We start from the raw sequence: 13,791 nt of genomic DNA, 5'->3' as shown, positions 1-13,791 counted from the left end.
GTGTTGTATGCCAAAGCAAATGTAATTATTTATGGATAACTGACACGTTAAGTTTGTAACTGCATTTTATCAAAATGTACAGAAAGCTGTAGTTAGCTGAGGTAAATGTGTTTTCTTTTCATAAAACTGTGTAAATAAAATTTTGATTGGTGTTTCTGGTAACTCTTGCAGCATATAAAATGGGAACTGTACAGAATATGCAATTGCTATTAGTAAACATGCAGCAGAGCTCTTAGAATGAAACTGGCTTGTAAAATGTGCACACCTTTGCAGTGCTAAAGCTTAATGATCATTGCATTATTACTGTAACATAGCTTAATCTGATATGTTTTTGCAGGAGAAACTGTTTAGTTTCTGTTGAAAGTGAGAGGACCAGGTACACTGTCACTTTTGTTATCTATGAAGTTTTTTTTCCCTTTTTAAACCCATTTATTTTATTTTTATTTGTACAACTGCAAATCTGATTATATGTTTAATTTTACAAAATGCATTGTTTAATTTTATTTATTTTAAGTGATAATGTTATTGTTAAGTTTTAAATGATTGTGGCTGCTGGTTTATTTATTAGCTGAAGGGTATTTGTATTGCAGTGATGCTTACTGTCTTCTGAAGAGTTAACTAATCAAGCTATTGACGGCATGCAAATATTTACAGGTTGGTTTATGTTAAAGGAAAGCAGTAATTATGTATTGGTGTGGCTGGTGGCAGTGTTACCATAATGGTAAAAAGTAATTGTGTCTTGTTGTAGCTAATGGCGATATTACCATAAAGACAAGAAAGGGAGTGTTGATACTGGAGAGGTGTCATAACCCTTCCTGGAAAATAATGTATGTGTACTTGCATGCAAAATAATGATGGGCATTATCATCAATATCATTGATGTCGATAAATTTGCCCTAGAATATATGGGGCTCACTATGTGATAGGTAAACTCCAAGGAAGTCAGCGATTATAAATCTGATCTGCACCTGTACATTATAGTGTTCATTTGGGTAGGAAGGCAGCAGTGAACATTTAACACACTCTTAAGGTTCATCATCACTTGCATGTTATTGACCAGCAGTGCAAATCATGATATCAAAGCTGTGACCATCATCAAACTTCTCAACCTCTGAACTTAAAAATGATAACACTGACCTTTAAAAAGTATATTAGATGGCCCAAAAGATGAATGTCTCTGGACTTGCTTTCTAAAAATAAAGAACACAAAAAAAAAGAGAGGGAATGAATGTTGCCTGCAGGACTATAGAGCTTTATATAAGCTCTTCTGTTCAACCTATGAGTCAATTGAATGAATGGCTTTCAGTATCAGCTTTTGAAGTGACAACGTGGCTTCTAGTTGCACTGTGCTATTAGTTCTTTGAAAGAATCACTAGTGCACTACAACTAGAAAAAATGGACCAATAGTACAGGCAGCTTAAAGCCCATTGTGCTCTTAATCCATTTCTACAGCTACACTGTGCTATTGGCCCATTCTAGTACACTGTAGCTAGAAGGCTGTAGTAAGTCTTTTGACAATGTTTTTGACTTTGATGAGCTTCTCTCTGATTGGCTCAATTTTACAGACAATGAAAGAGCACACATTCAGGCTGTCAAAAAGCATATACTAGTAGTGGAAGAAACAGTAAACCCAGTCATAATATTTGAATGTTTCACCAAATGTTGAGTGGTTGAGAGGTATGGCCATTACATATTAACTGGTGTCAGTGAGTGGGGTTATATACCTGTTCATTGCTACATATGGATATTTTAAGCCAAACTTGTATTGCCTGAAAAAAAGTTATCACAAAAATGTGAGTGCACCCATGCAGTTACAAGGTAAGTATACAGTAATATCCATTGTATAGCAGTTATTTTATTTTATAGACAAAGTAGTTAAGAAACAGGTAAAATGAACTCTGTAGAGAATGAAAACATATCAATGTAACAGTAGACTAAAGAATATAAATTGAAAGAAATCCATCCTTTTAATATGTTCATGAATGAGATCAGAACCACCTCTGGTGTAGTTAAGATTCAATTGACTAAATATTGTGACACATTATTGATGGTTTTAAGTGTAAAATGTGCAGCAATACAAGTCAGTATTGTTGCTCATCCTATGTTATCATACAAGACTAACAGGTGGAGTAGTTCATTTATATGCTTTATTACGTGGAAACACATCAGGATGGACAGCAGCAACATAAAATATAAACAAACTGATTAACTGACAGACTAACACATACATGCATGGTTACATCTCAACAGCTCTCTACAAAATGGCAGTCTGGCTTGCACATGCTCAGTATTTGTACACATGTGCAAGCCCATTGAAAGCTTCGTAAAGGTACATACACACTCTGATATACATTCTCCCTTGATGAATTGTCTTACAATAGCAATGACATTTGAATAGGCATGCAGTTATACAGACACAGAAATAAACACAACATTTTTGTCCAAGTTACTATGTATCTAGAACGTGGTCTGGAAATTTGACCGGATCTAGTACTGTAAAGGTTAGGACTGGGTTTAGCAACAGGGACAGTCATTGGTGCTTAATCTGCTTGAGCACTCTCGGGAATCTTCTCAGGAACAGGGATATTTACTGGAATGTTCTCTGGAATGGGAACACTGGATGACTCACTCTAAGATCTAGAGTCTATCACAAGCAAGGTGCTGCAATACTGGCTTAGACACCAGTACTAAATGTATCCGATACCGCCTAAATTCAACTCCTTGTGATTCCACAATGTACAATCTCGGCTCTGGGCATACACTTTTCACAACTCCAATCTGATCATAACTTTTTGCCATCTGCATCCTCACTACCTCCCCTTCTTGTAATGGACTGAGTGGTTTGCTGGTCTTATCATAATAGGACTTCTGGGACAAACACCTTTTCATAAGTTGAGCTTTCACTGCTTTGTTGTTCTTAGCACTGGGAACCAACAGATTGCTACTAATTAGTAGTTTGGTTAGGGTTTGTCTCGACAAATCTCTGAGCAGGTGAACCAAGATGTTTATCATGAGGAACATTTCTGAGATTCAGGAGATTTAGAAAAACATCATTATTGTCTTATTTTGACTTAATTAATAACTGTTTCACACTTTGAACTGCATATTCTGCAAAATAATTTGACTGGGGGGTACTAAGGGCTACTCATAACATGAATAAAGTCTCACTCTTCAGCAAATCTCTTGAATCGCTAGCTTGTAAACTGTGTACCAATGTCAGAAATAACTGTGCAGACTACCATGGACTGCAAAATGATGCTTCATCTTAGTAATGGCAGTACTGGACACTAGATTAGAAAGTAGGTCAATCCTGAACCAATTTGAGTAAGAGTCTAATAACACCACGTAATGTTGACCATTCCATTTGAAAATGTCTGTAGTTACTGTCAACCAAGATAGTTCAGGAATCTGGTTTAGCTGAAGCGGTTCTTTCTGTTGATGTGGCTTATTACTATTACATACAGACCAAGATGAAAGTACTTTCTCAATATCCTTTGACATAGAAGGCCAAAATACTAGTCCTCTCACCCTTCATTTGGTAGAATCAGTTCCTGGGTGGCCATGATGCAATATGGTAATATACTCCTGTTGCAAGGATTTTGGAATAGTCATTTTTGGACCTTTCGCGATGATACAATTGTCAAATAAAATCTCATCTCTGTAAGGAAAATATGGTTGCAGGTCATGAGGTAAACATGATTGCTTTGACAGCCATTCTTCACTGATAAAGCAATTGAGCTTTTGAAGAATTGGATCTGAAACTGTGCGACTTCTAAGCTCATCAAGACATGTAGAAGAAAAATATCTCACTTCCATGACTTCAAAATCAAGTTTCTCATTTTCATGCTGTTCAGTGTTTTTTTCTGGGCGATCTGGATAAAGTGTCAGCAAGATAAAGAAGTTTTATGTAGACAAGACTGAAATTATACTTTTGCAATTTCAACATCATGCATTGCAATCTAGCAGGAGCTGTATGCATAAGCTTTCTCAAAATAGTGACCAGAGGTCGGCGGTGATCAATTTTGATCTGAATAGGTTGGCCATAAATATAATCATGGAACTTCGAACATGCAAACACAATTGCCAAGAGATCTTTTTCTATCTGTACATACTGCCTCTCAGTTTGGGTTAAAGATCTGGATGCATAGGCTACTGGTCTACCCTCTTGAAGAATGACTGCACCAAGACCAAACTTTGAAGGATCACAAGAAAGAGTCACTGGTTTGTGAACATCATAGTATCTTAAAAGTAGGTGGACTTGCAATTCTGTTTCAGGACATCAAACTCTCTTTGGTGTTGTTCTAACCAGAACCAGGATACATCTTTGCATGTCAGCTCTCTGAGTGGTGCAGAAAGTTGGCTCAAGTCTGGAATTAACTTGTCTAGATAGTTAACCATGCCAAGAAAATGTTGTAGGACTTGAACATTGTCTGGAGCTGGCATCTCAAGAATTGCTGTTTGCTTGGAAGGATCTGGTCGTAAGTCTGAATTGGTAAACAAATGACCAACATAAGTAACTTCTCGTAGCCTGAATTTGCACTTCTGAGGATTCAACTTAAGATTTACTTCATGTGCTGTTTCCAGAACTTTCTTGAGGTTTCTATCATGTTCAACTTCACCATTACTGCCTACAAGAATATCATCCCGCACATAAGGCAGCTGTTTAATCTCAGCCTTACCACAGGATACGTGCCCAAGGAGTGGCGTACGGCAACTGTTGTCCCACTCCACAAAGGCGGCGCCTCTACGGACCCTGGTAATTACCGCCCCATAAGCTTAACAAGTCTAGTCTGCAAAGCTATGGAGAGGATCATAATGGAGCTCATAAACAAAGATATAGGGGACTTGCAGACATTGGACCCGACCCAGTTTGGCTTTGTCAAGGGAAGATCATGCCTTTTGAACTTGGTCGACTTCTTCGAAACAGTCACCAAGGCCATTGATGAGGAAAGGCAGTCCATACAGCCTACCTTGACCTTGCAAAGGCATTCGACACAATACCCCACTCGGGTATTGTAGAAAAACTTACCAGTTTAAATGTAAACCCATATGTCACAAGATGGGTTGCAAACTGGCTTAAGGACAGAACCCACAGGGTTAGAGTTGCTGGCGCTGTGTCAGACTCCAAGCCGGTCACAAGTGGTGTCCCACAGGGCTCGGTCCTTGGCACCCTATTGTATGGCAACTAGTTCACAGAAGTACAGGCCAACATACGAGGACTTTGGCTGACAAAGTTTGCAGGCGACTGCAAACTGGGCCATAGTGGAAAGTGCATCAGACACGGATATCCTTCAGAAGGGACTCACGGAAACAGATAGCTGGTGCCAGAGCCATGGCCTGAAGTTAAACGCCAAAAAATGTATAGTCATACCCTTCGGGAAAAACAAGGTAACCCCAAGCTACCATATAGGTGGCAATCCACTAAGCACAGAAGAGGTTATCAGGGACCTGGGGACCCAGGTTGACAGTGGCCTTTCTTTTGACACTCACATTGCTAAAGTGGTTAGAAAGACCTTCTACATTGCCCACCTGATCATGAAGGATTCACATCCAGATCTAGTGAGGTTATTGTTCCCTGTACTCTTCACTTATCAGACCAATGATCGAGTACAATGCCCCATTCGGGATGTATCTCACCCGACATCTGCAGCAATTGGAGAGACCCCAAAAGTTCCTCACCAAAAGGATAAAGGGACTCCAAAATCTGTCATATGCTGCCAGATTGAAGAATCTCCAGCTCTATTCAGTCGCATACCATCTGCTCAGAGGTGACATGTGCCTGACATACAAGGCCATGTCCAACCCGGAATTAATGGACATGCTCCACCTCAAAAAAATCCAAATCCACCAAAACCACTAGAGCAAGCAACTTAAACCTTAGCACGGATATAAATAGGACGTGCTGGAGGGATAGATTTATCACTCAGAGACTCCCTATGCTGTGGAATAAAATACCGGTCCATGTGAGGCAGAGCACCTCGCTGACTCTGTTCAAGAGAAATCTAGACCTGTGGATGGGAGATCGTAGGTTTACCCCGGGAATCATCTCTGTGTCACTGCTGGACAGAGGCACAACAAACTAATGGGCACAGTATCTTTTCATATAAGGGGTGGCGTAAGCCACAAAAATTTGGGCTAGGCTTATAAATGCCTTAGGGCAGATAGCCTAGTATAAACCTATGAACCTATGAACCTATGAATCTACTATGATAGCACACAAATAACCAGAAGAAATTTGTTCCATCGCATGCTGGAAGATTTCACTGGCAGAATTTATCCCAAATGGTATTTGCAGAAATCTGTACCTGCCAAAATGAGTAGTGAAAGTGGCTAGCAATGAACTCTTTGCATCCATGACAGAAGAAACAGTGGCATTTGGTATAAAGGCAGCAACTTCTTCGACTGTGCGCATTGGATGATGGGGTCTTTTTAATTCTTTGTTTAGATATCTTGGATCAATACATATTCTGATATCATCTGAGCTTTCCTTATGAGCTGCTACCATGGAGGACACCCATTCAGTAAGTTCTACTGGACAAATCACACCTTGCTGCACTATTTTGTCTAACTCAGCTTTGACTCTGTTCTGCATAGCAACTGGAACATTCTGGGCTGGTCTGACAACTGGGCTGTCTTCACTTCAGGATCTAACTTCATGGAGTACACAGCAGGGAGTTTGCCTAGTTTGTCTTGGAAAAGATCAGCATAGGTAGAGAACATAGACCGGGCAAAATTAGAACAGTTGTCCTTTAAGCTTACACGGAGTTTATTAAATGAAAGTAGTCCCATTTTCAAACTGTCTCTGGGGCCTAATAATGACTGTACGCACCTTTTGACTACATAAAATTGCTTCCCCAAGCAGAGTAACATGAAAGCACTACTGAGCCTTTGGTCTGAATTTCTTCACCACCATAATCAACAAGCTTCACAAACTTTGCCAAATCAAGCTTCTCACCAGCACATACTCTAGCAAATGTTTTTGCTGACATAACATTACACTTTGAACCTGTATAAACTTTGAGATATATGGGTCTTCCATTAATCCGAACAGTATAAAATACTTCATTCTTTGCCCACAAATCTACTGGATTGACTGTTTCATTAAACACAGACACACCATCAACATAAAAATTAGGGTCACATATTTCTAATTGATCAACTTGTCTCTTTGAATGTTCTCTTTTAACAAAAGAATGAGCCCCTTTTGATTTACAAAATCTTTGGAAATGATTCCACTTTTTACATTTGTGGCACTGCTGACCAAAAGCTAAGCACTTTTCTATTTTACATACATGATTGCCACCACAATTCCAACAGTTGACTATGAGGCTAGGTGAAGGCACATGCTTTGAGTTTGCTGACTCACCCTTGTGCTTCACTGAGACTGTGCATGCTCTGGAATTTGCTAGAAAACTACAAGGTTTCCCAGGGACTGCTGCAGGACTTGCAGTAGCTGCCATGTGCTTGGGGCTGTTTTTTTAACCATGTGCTGCATAATATCAACACTAGCTTTAGAAGATACTGGAAGCATGCTTTTCTCATTTATAAGCATATTTGTGTGCTTTTCTGTGAGCTCATGTATCTGACAAATCTCTATAGCCTTATTCAATGTTAAATCACTGTCTTGAAGCAAATTTTTTCTCACAACATCATCTTCAATGCCACACACAAGTATGTCTTTTATCAACTCATCCCTTAAATCACCAAATCTGCATGTTTTAGCCTTATTTCTCAAGTCAGTTATATATACTGCAAAAGTTTCACCAAGCTTTTGATCCCTTGTATAAAATAAGTGCCTTTCCATTGTAATATTAATTTGGGAGGTTACACATTTGTCTAAATTTACGTTTTTAGAACTCAGGATCTTCCCTTGTTTCAGCCTGTACCACTATATGGCAGTCTCCTAAAACCAATACAAAGTCACTGGAACCATGAACCGCTCAGTAAAAAAGCATTACTCAAACTTAAAATTGCTAGTAAAAACGTTTGCCTCATAAGGCTTCCTCAGGCAAAGTAAAACAAACAGCACAAGTAACCCATTTAAATAGTATCTCAGTCACATGATAGCATCTTCAATTAGACTTCAATTAGACTTGTTTATGCATCTCTTTCAGCATAGGTTTTTAAGAAACACTGCCATTTAAACCTTGTAAAATGTGAGCTCTAAGGTGTAAAATCCAATTAAACTCCTCTACCTCTGTCCTATCTTTAATATTCCCTCCACAAATTATGTCATTTAATACCTTAAGAATAGAAAGGGTGGCCGCAGTGGTTAGTGTTGCCGCCTCACAGCAAGAAGTTCTCTGGTTCGATCCTCGGCTGGGGTGCCTTCTGCGCGGAGTCTGCATGTCCTCCCTGTGGTCGCGTGGGTTTGCTCCAGTTTCCTCCCACATCCCAAAGACATGCTGTAGGTGGATTGGACACTCTAAATTGGCCCTAGGTGTGAGTGCATGTGTGTGCCTTCTGTGGAAGGTTGGGCGCCGGGCTGACAACTCGACACCATGAAACTCCACTGCCAATCATGAGCAGACTAGTGATCCACTGTGGCGACCCCAACCAGGAAAAAGCCAAAAGAAGAAGAAAACTACCTTAAGAATAAAAAATTTAAAGGTACGATTTTAATCCTTTCTCTTTCATATGTTTATATAAAGCATTAGTTAACACTTCTCTCCTTATTTCAGATAGATGGTTGGAAAAGTGCTCTTTAAACTTCTGATTTGTTTTTCCTACATAGTATGCTTGATATACCTTATGGCTAAATAGACTACATTACATGTTTCACAGTTACCATATGCAGTTAGTTTAACTTCCTTTCCTGTCACTGGATGTGTAAAAATCTTACTCACATCTATAAAACTGCAAAAACTACACCGACCACATTTAGATGCACCTCTTCTTTTTGAGTGAATATATTCAATCACTTGTGTTTTTTCTTTGTAACACATTTGTTTTAGATTGTGGCTTTTCTTGTACCTAAAATTTGTTTTTTTCAGTGATTATAGCACTCTGCTCAGGTACGTCATGTAAGATGTGCCAGTATTTGTTAATTATTTCCTTTATACTTCTAGTGTTCTTATTAGAAGTCAACATGCATCTAATTCTGTTGTGTTTATTCTTGGTAACTGCTTCCTGTCCCGTTTCCCCTAGAAAAAGTTGGTTTGGCTGTGATCGCCCTATGTTTCATAACCTCATCACAGATGTTAGTCACTTTTTTCTTATCATAACCTTTCTTCACAAAGTCTGAAACAATATTGTCTAATTGTATGCCCACATTACCATCATCTGTATTCAGTTTCGCTACTCTTAGAAGTTGATTCTTCACTATGTTTTCAAACATAAATTGAGAATGCATACTATTTCGATATAAGTATGCATTTGTTTTTGCAGGTTTTCTATAAAGCTGAGTGCCTAAGGTCCCATTCCTGTCTTTAAAAATAGTTATATCTAAAACATCTGTACTCTGTGATATTATTGTTTTCTTAACGTTTAAAAATAAGCTAGTAGGGGAAAGGTAATCAAAAAACATATTAAAACTAACTTTATCCCCTTTACAAATAAAAACAAGTCATCTACAAATCTACGGTAAAATGCAATATTCCTTGTCAGACTATTTTCTGTAGATAGCACAACATTTTCTTTCCAAATAAACACTATTATGTTCTCATAGCTATTAGCAACAGGTGTTCCAACTGCTACCCCCTTTCTTTGTGTATACAACTGTGTATGAAATAGAAACACATTATTTGTTAAAACCACTTCTAACAGCTTGTATAACATATTTATATACTGTTGTGAATATTCAGTGTAATCTAAAAGATACTCTCTTACAAAAGCCACACCTATGACATTCGGTATCGTAAATAATGAATCCACATCTAAAGTGACAAGTAAAAACTTGTTAACATTAATATTACTAGACCAAGTATATAGCTACTGCAAGAAATCCTTTGTGTCTTTTATCATTGTGCCTGTTTTCTCAAAACCTACTCTTATTTGAGTTTCTAAAAACTTAGACAAGGGCTCAGTTAGCCATCTGTTAGCCATTCTCTTGCTGCAACAATCGGTCTATGTTGTTGTTGTGTCTTTCGGCTTTTCCCGGTTAGGGGTCACCACAGTGGAACTCCAGTCCGCTAATGATTGACAGTAGATTTTTACGTGCCAAGTTGCCAGCTCTGACCACCACCTTCAACGAAGGTATGCCCATTCACGCATGTCTCCACAGAAGACGCTTTAGTTGAGAATCAAACAGGACAACGTCTTACTGTGAGGTGACAACGCTACCGCAGCACCACCACCGGGGTTAATCATGGACTTGTGTTTTTTTGGCAAACCATAAATAAAGGGAATGGTAGGAGTCTCAACTATCAAATACTGCAATAGGTCCTTATTAATTTTACTTTGTGTATATAACTCATTCACGATACTAAGGACCCTATCAGTAATCTTGTCATACTCTGCACATGCTAGCATATTTTCCATTGATTCATTGTAAAATGAGGAGTCTAAAAAAACAACTCCCCCACCTTTGTCAGCATTTTATACCACTACTATGTCATCATTCTTCACAGCAGAAATAGCTAATTGCTCACCTTTAGTTATATTATAAAGTAAATCATTTTATTTGGGCATTTGTACATATACAATCCGTACCAACTTGATCAAGTGCAAAGAAGGTGGTTTTTAATCCCCTCATTTCACAGAAAGGACTGTAAGTTGATTAAGTAAAATGTATGATAATGATAATTTATATTATTTAAAGATTAAAAACTGTTTGAATACTTTAAATTTACTATTAAAGCTTACACAAAAAGGTTATAGAATATAGGAAAATGTAAATGAATACATTAATGATTTCATTGCAGAAATAAGAATTTACATAGGTGCTCAAGTGGATACTAAATTAATATTTTAAATGTTGGGAGACCTTATGATAATGAAGCAAGCACTCAGTATCTTGCTTGTGGATACATGAATCCAGTTAAACAATCAGGAGTGTAACACTACTGATGAAACTGGCAAATACAGTAACCTCTATCTTGCCAGCAAGTAATAGCAACCCAGTACTGCACATGGATATAAGGGAAACATTTAGAAGCATCACAGCAGGCTGCACAGGTAAAGGGGGGAAAGATATTGTTTCATGTACATGACAGCTAAAATGTTTTTATTGCAACCAGTATAGTCCAAATATGCACGGTATCAGGTTGAGGGAGAAAAAAATGCATATGATTTTGTTCACAGCAGTAATGCCATGGCAGTCATTGGTTGTCTTGTAACTGCAGCTTCTCCAGACCATCACAAAAGCTTGTACCCTACCCTAGTAAATGGTAAAGAATGCACTGCTAACAGTGATACTGCATCAGACATAACCATTATTATGCCAGCAGTTGTTACAGAAGAGTATTATTTGCCCAGGCAGTCCAGTCTTGATGAAGGCATGGGAAGGACACCATTTCCTTCCAGGTGCAATTAGCAAAGGTTTTCCTGGACAGAAAAGAGGAGTAGGTGAGACATAGGTGGAAGCATTGGATGATACTCAACATATATTCTAATAGCTAACGTTTTTGATGACATAGAACCTTGTTTACATGCCATTACATGCAAAGAGATGGAGCAAATAATATCAAGAAGTTAGCATGGGGAGACCCAGCCAATGTCCACACCTCCAGCAAATTCTAGTGACGTAACTTCAGGAAAAATAGCTAGGTAGTATTAGGATGGCTAAGAGTGAGCCACGGGTGTCAGAAGCTGCTGGAATTTCTCTGGAATTTCTCTGGAAGGGATTGCTTCAGAAGAAAAGATGGTTGTTAGCAATAGGTGTAAATTTGAGAAACAGTTGATGAAAATGTGAGACATCTTTTGGAAGGGGAATTCAGGGAAATCACAAAAAGAGAGACTTAGGAAAAGATCTCAAATTCCCAAAAATTACAAAATTTAAGGTGAGAGATAAAGAGTTGGGTACAACCTTACCTCTGGAGTGTGCACAAGGAAATGCATTCCTCAAACAGAGCTCACAATGAAATTCATCTGCTTGTGAAGTTTTGCAGCTCCTGTTTAGACTTGTATATCAGAGGTAGTTAGTGAATCTTTCTTCTGTATGCCTTTTGTCTGTTTAAACACATTTATTTAGTATTTCTTTGTGCAAGAATAAAGCTATTTTTGCATTTAATTTTATATACAGTATTGCTTAATTTTATTTGTTTCAAGTAAAGAAGTTTATTATTCAGTTTCTAATGCTTATAGACCATATAGACCATGGCTCATTTATTAACTTAAGGTATGTTTACTGAACTGGTATAATTTCAACAGCTGCCTTTTGCCTTTGGAAGAGTTATTGTTCAAGCTATTTCTACTATACAGACATTTAATGGTTGGCTTATGCTAAAGGTAAATAATAATTGTACTCTTGGTGTACCAGAAGGATCTGTCTGGTAACAACAGTACCACAAAGACAGGGAAGGGGATGGTGGTACTAAAGCAGTAAGATTACTACCTTCTGAAAAATATTATGCATTTGTGTGTTTGTATGCAAAACAGTCATAGACACATTTCAGTTACATTTAGTAAGATTGCACTGCAAGGCAGTGGGTTCATCTGTGGTAGATGAAATCCCGGACAGCCATTGATGTTAACTGACCTGCAGCTATACATTGTAAAGCTTATTCTGGTATGGTAGGTGCTATCTATATCCCAAGGTAGCAGTAGGCATTTAATATAAACTATTACAACCAGTTATCCCTTAAATATAATTTTTAGTGGTGAGTGGAGGTGATCATGAGACCATAGCCCCTACCACATGTGAATCAGTGGCTGTGGGTGGAATTATATATCAAGATTTCACACCATATATCCATGCTAGCTATTGGGCATTCTCTGTCAAAGAACAGCCTAATCCACTTTTTCTGGCCATAAAGATAATTTTATGTGCATATTTATGCCAGTGTTTTCATGGAGAAAATAATCTTTGGATGTAATCTTAGTGTGTAACTAATGCCCCACTGATATGTCCCACTTTGGTCTAGATTTGTAGTCTGAGGCAATATGCTCATGCTGCATTACATATCTGGATGGCAGTAAAAGTCATGTCTGAAGATGACCCTAGATGGCGTGTACTCTATGGCAAAGCAGAAGGTATAATTAATTTATGGGACAAATGATCACCTCTGTCATAACCTGCCTCCATGGTACACAGGGGTAGAGCCCTTGCTGTGACTCAGATAAGTGGGGGTTGACTAATGGCCCCAGTACTGAAGGACCCAGGCAGGATGGTAGGAAAGGAGAGGAGTGACAGGCAGCGGGCCTCTCCCAGTGGGTGTGGAAGGTGGTGTGCACTTGAGGAGTACATGGGGAAGTGTGAGTTCTCCTACTGAAACTGGGAAAGACACTTCCCATGCTTGAGAAGAGATTTGCTACTGCTTGCTGGCAACATCCCTTGTGGAGGGATAACCGGTGTGGACAGCCTACTTCATGTCCACTTCCAGCTCTGCAGTCTGGTTATTCATGGTGATGATAAGGTTAAAAGAAGAAAACTGTTTGACTAGCCTTAATTACTATCTAAATGACAGCCCTTCCCATTCAAGTCTGACCCTGATGATGTGGAATGAATGCACCGACCGGCCAGGTGGGGCTGATGGTCAACAGGCAGTAGGGCCAAAGAATTACCTCTGTCTAATGAAAGAGTTCAAAATACCATACAATCTGACTGCAGGACTGGACACATCACTGCTGTCATCCTTCATTGTCTCCCTATTTATGCATGATTGATCTGAATACTGCAAAAAGAACACCACC

This window comes from Protopterus annectens, chromosome 4.part1, assembly GCF_019279795.1.
Source record: "Protopterus annectens isolate FY-2018-M chromosome 4.part1, PAN1.0, whole genome shotgun sequence".
Lineage (NCBI taxonomy): Eukaryota > Metazoa > Chordata > Ceratodontiformes > Protopteridae > Protopterus > Protopterus annectens.
The sequence above is the reverse complement of the archived record's forward strand: the minus strand, read 5'-3'. Positions refer to the sequence as shown.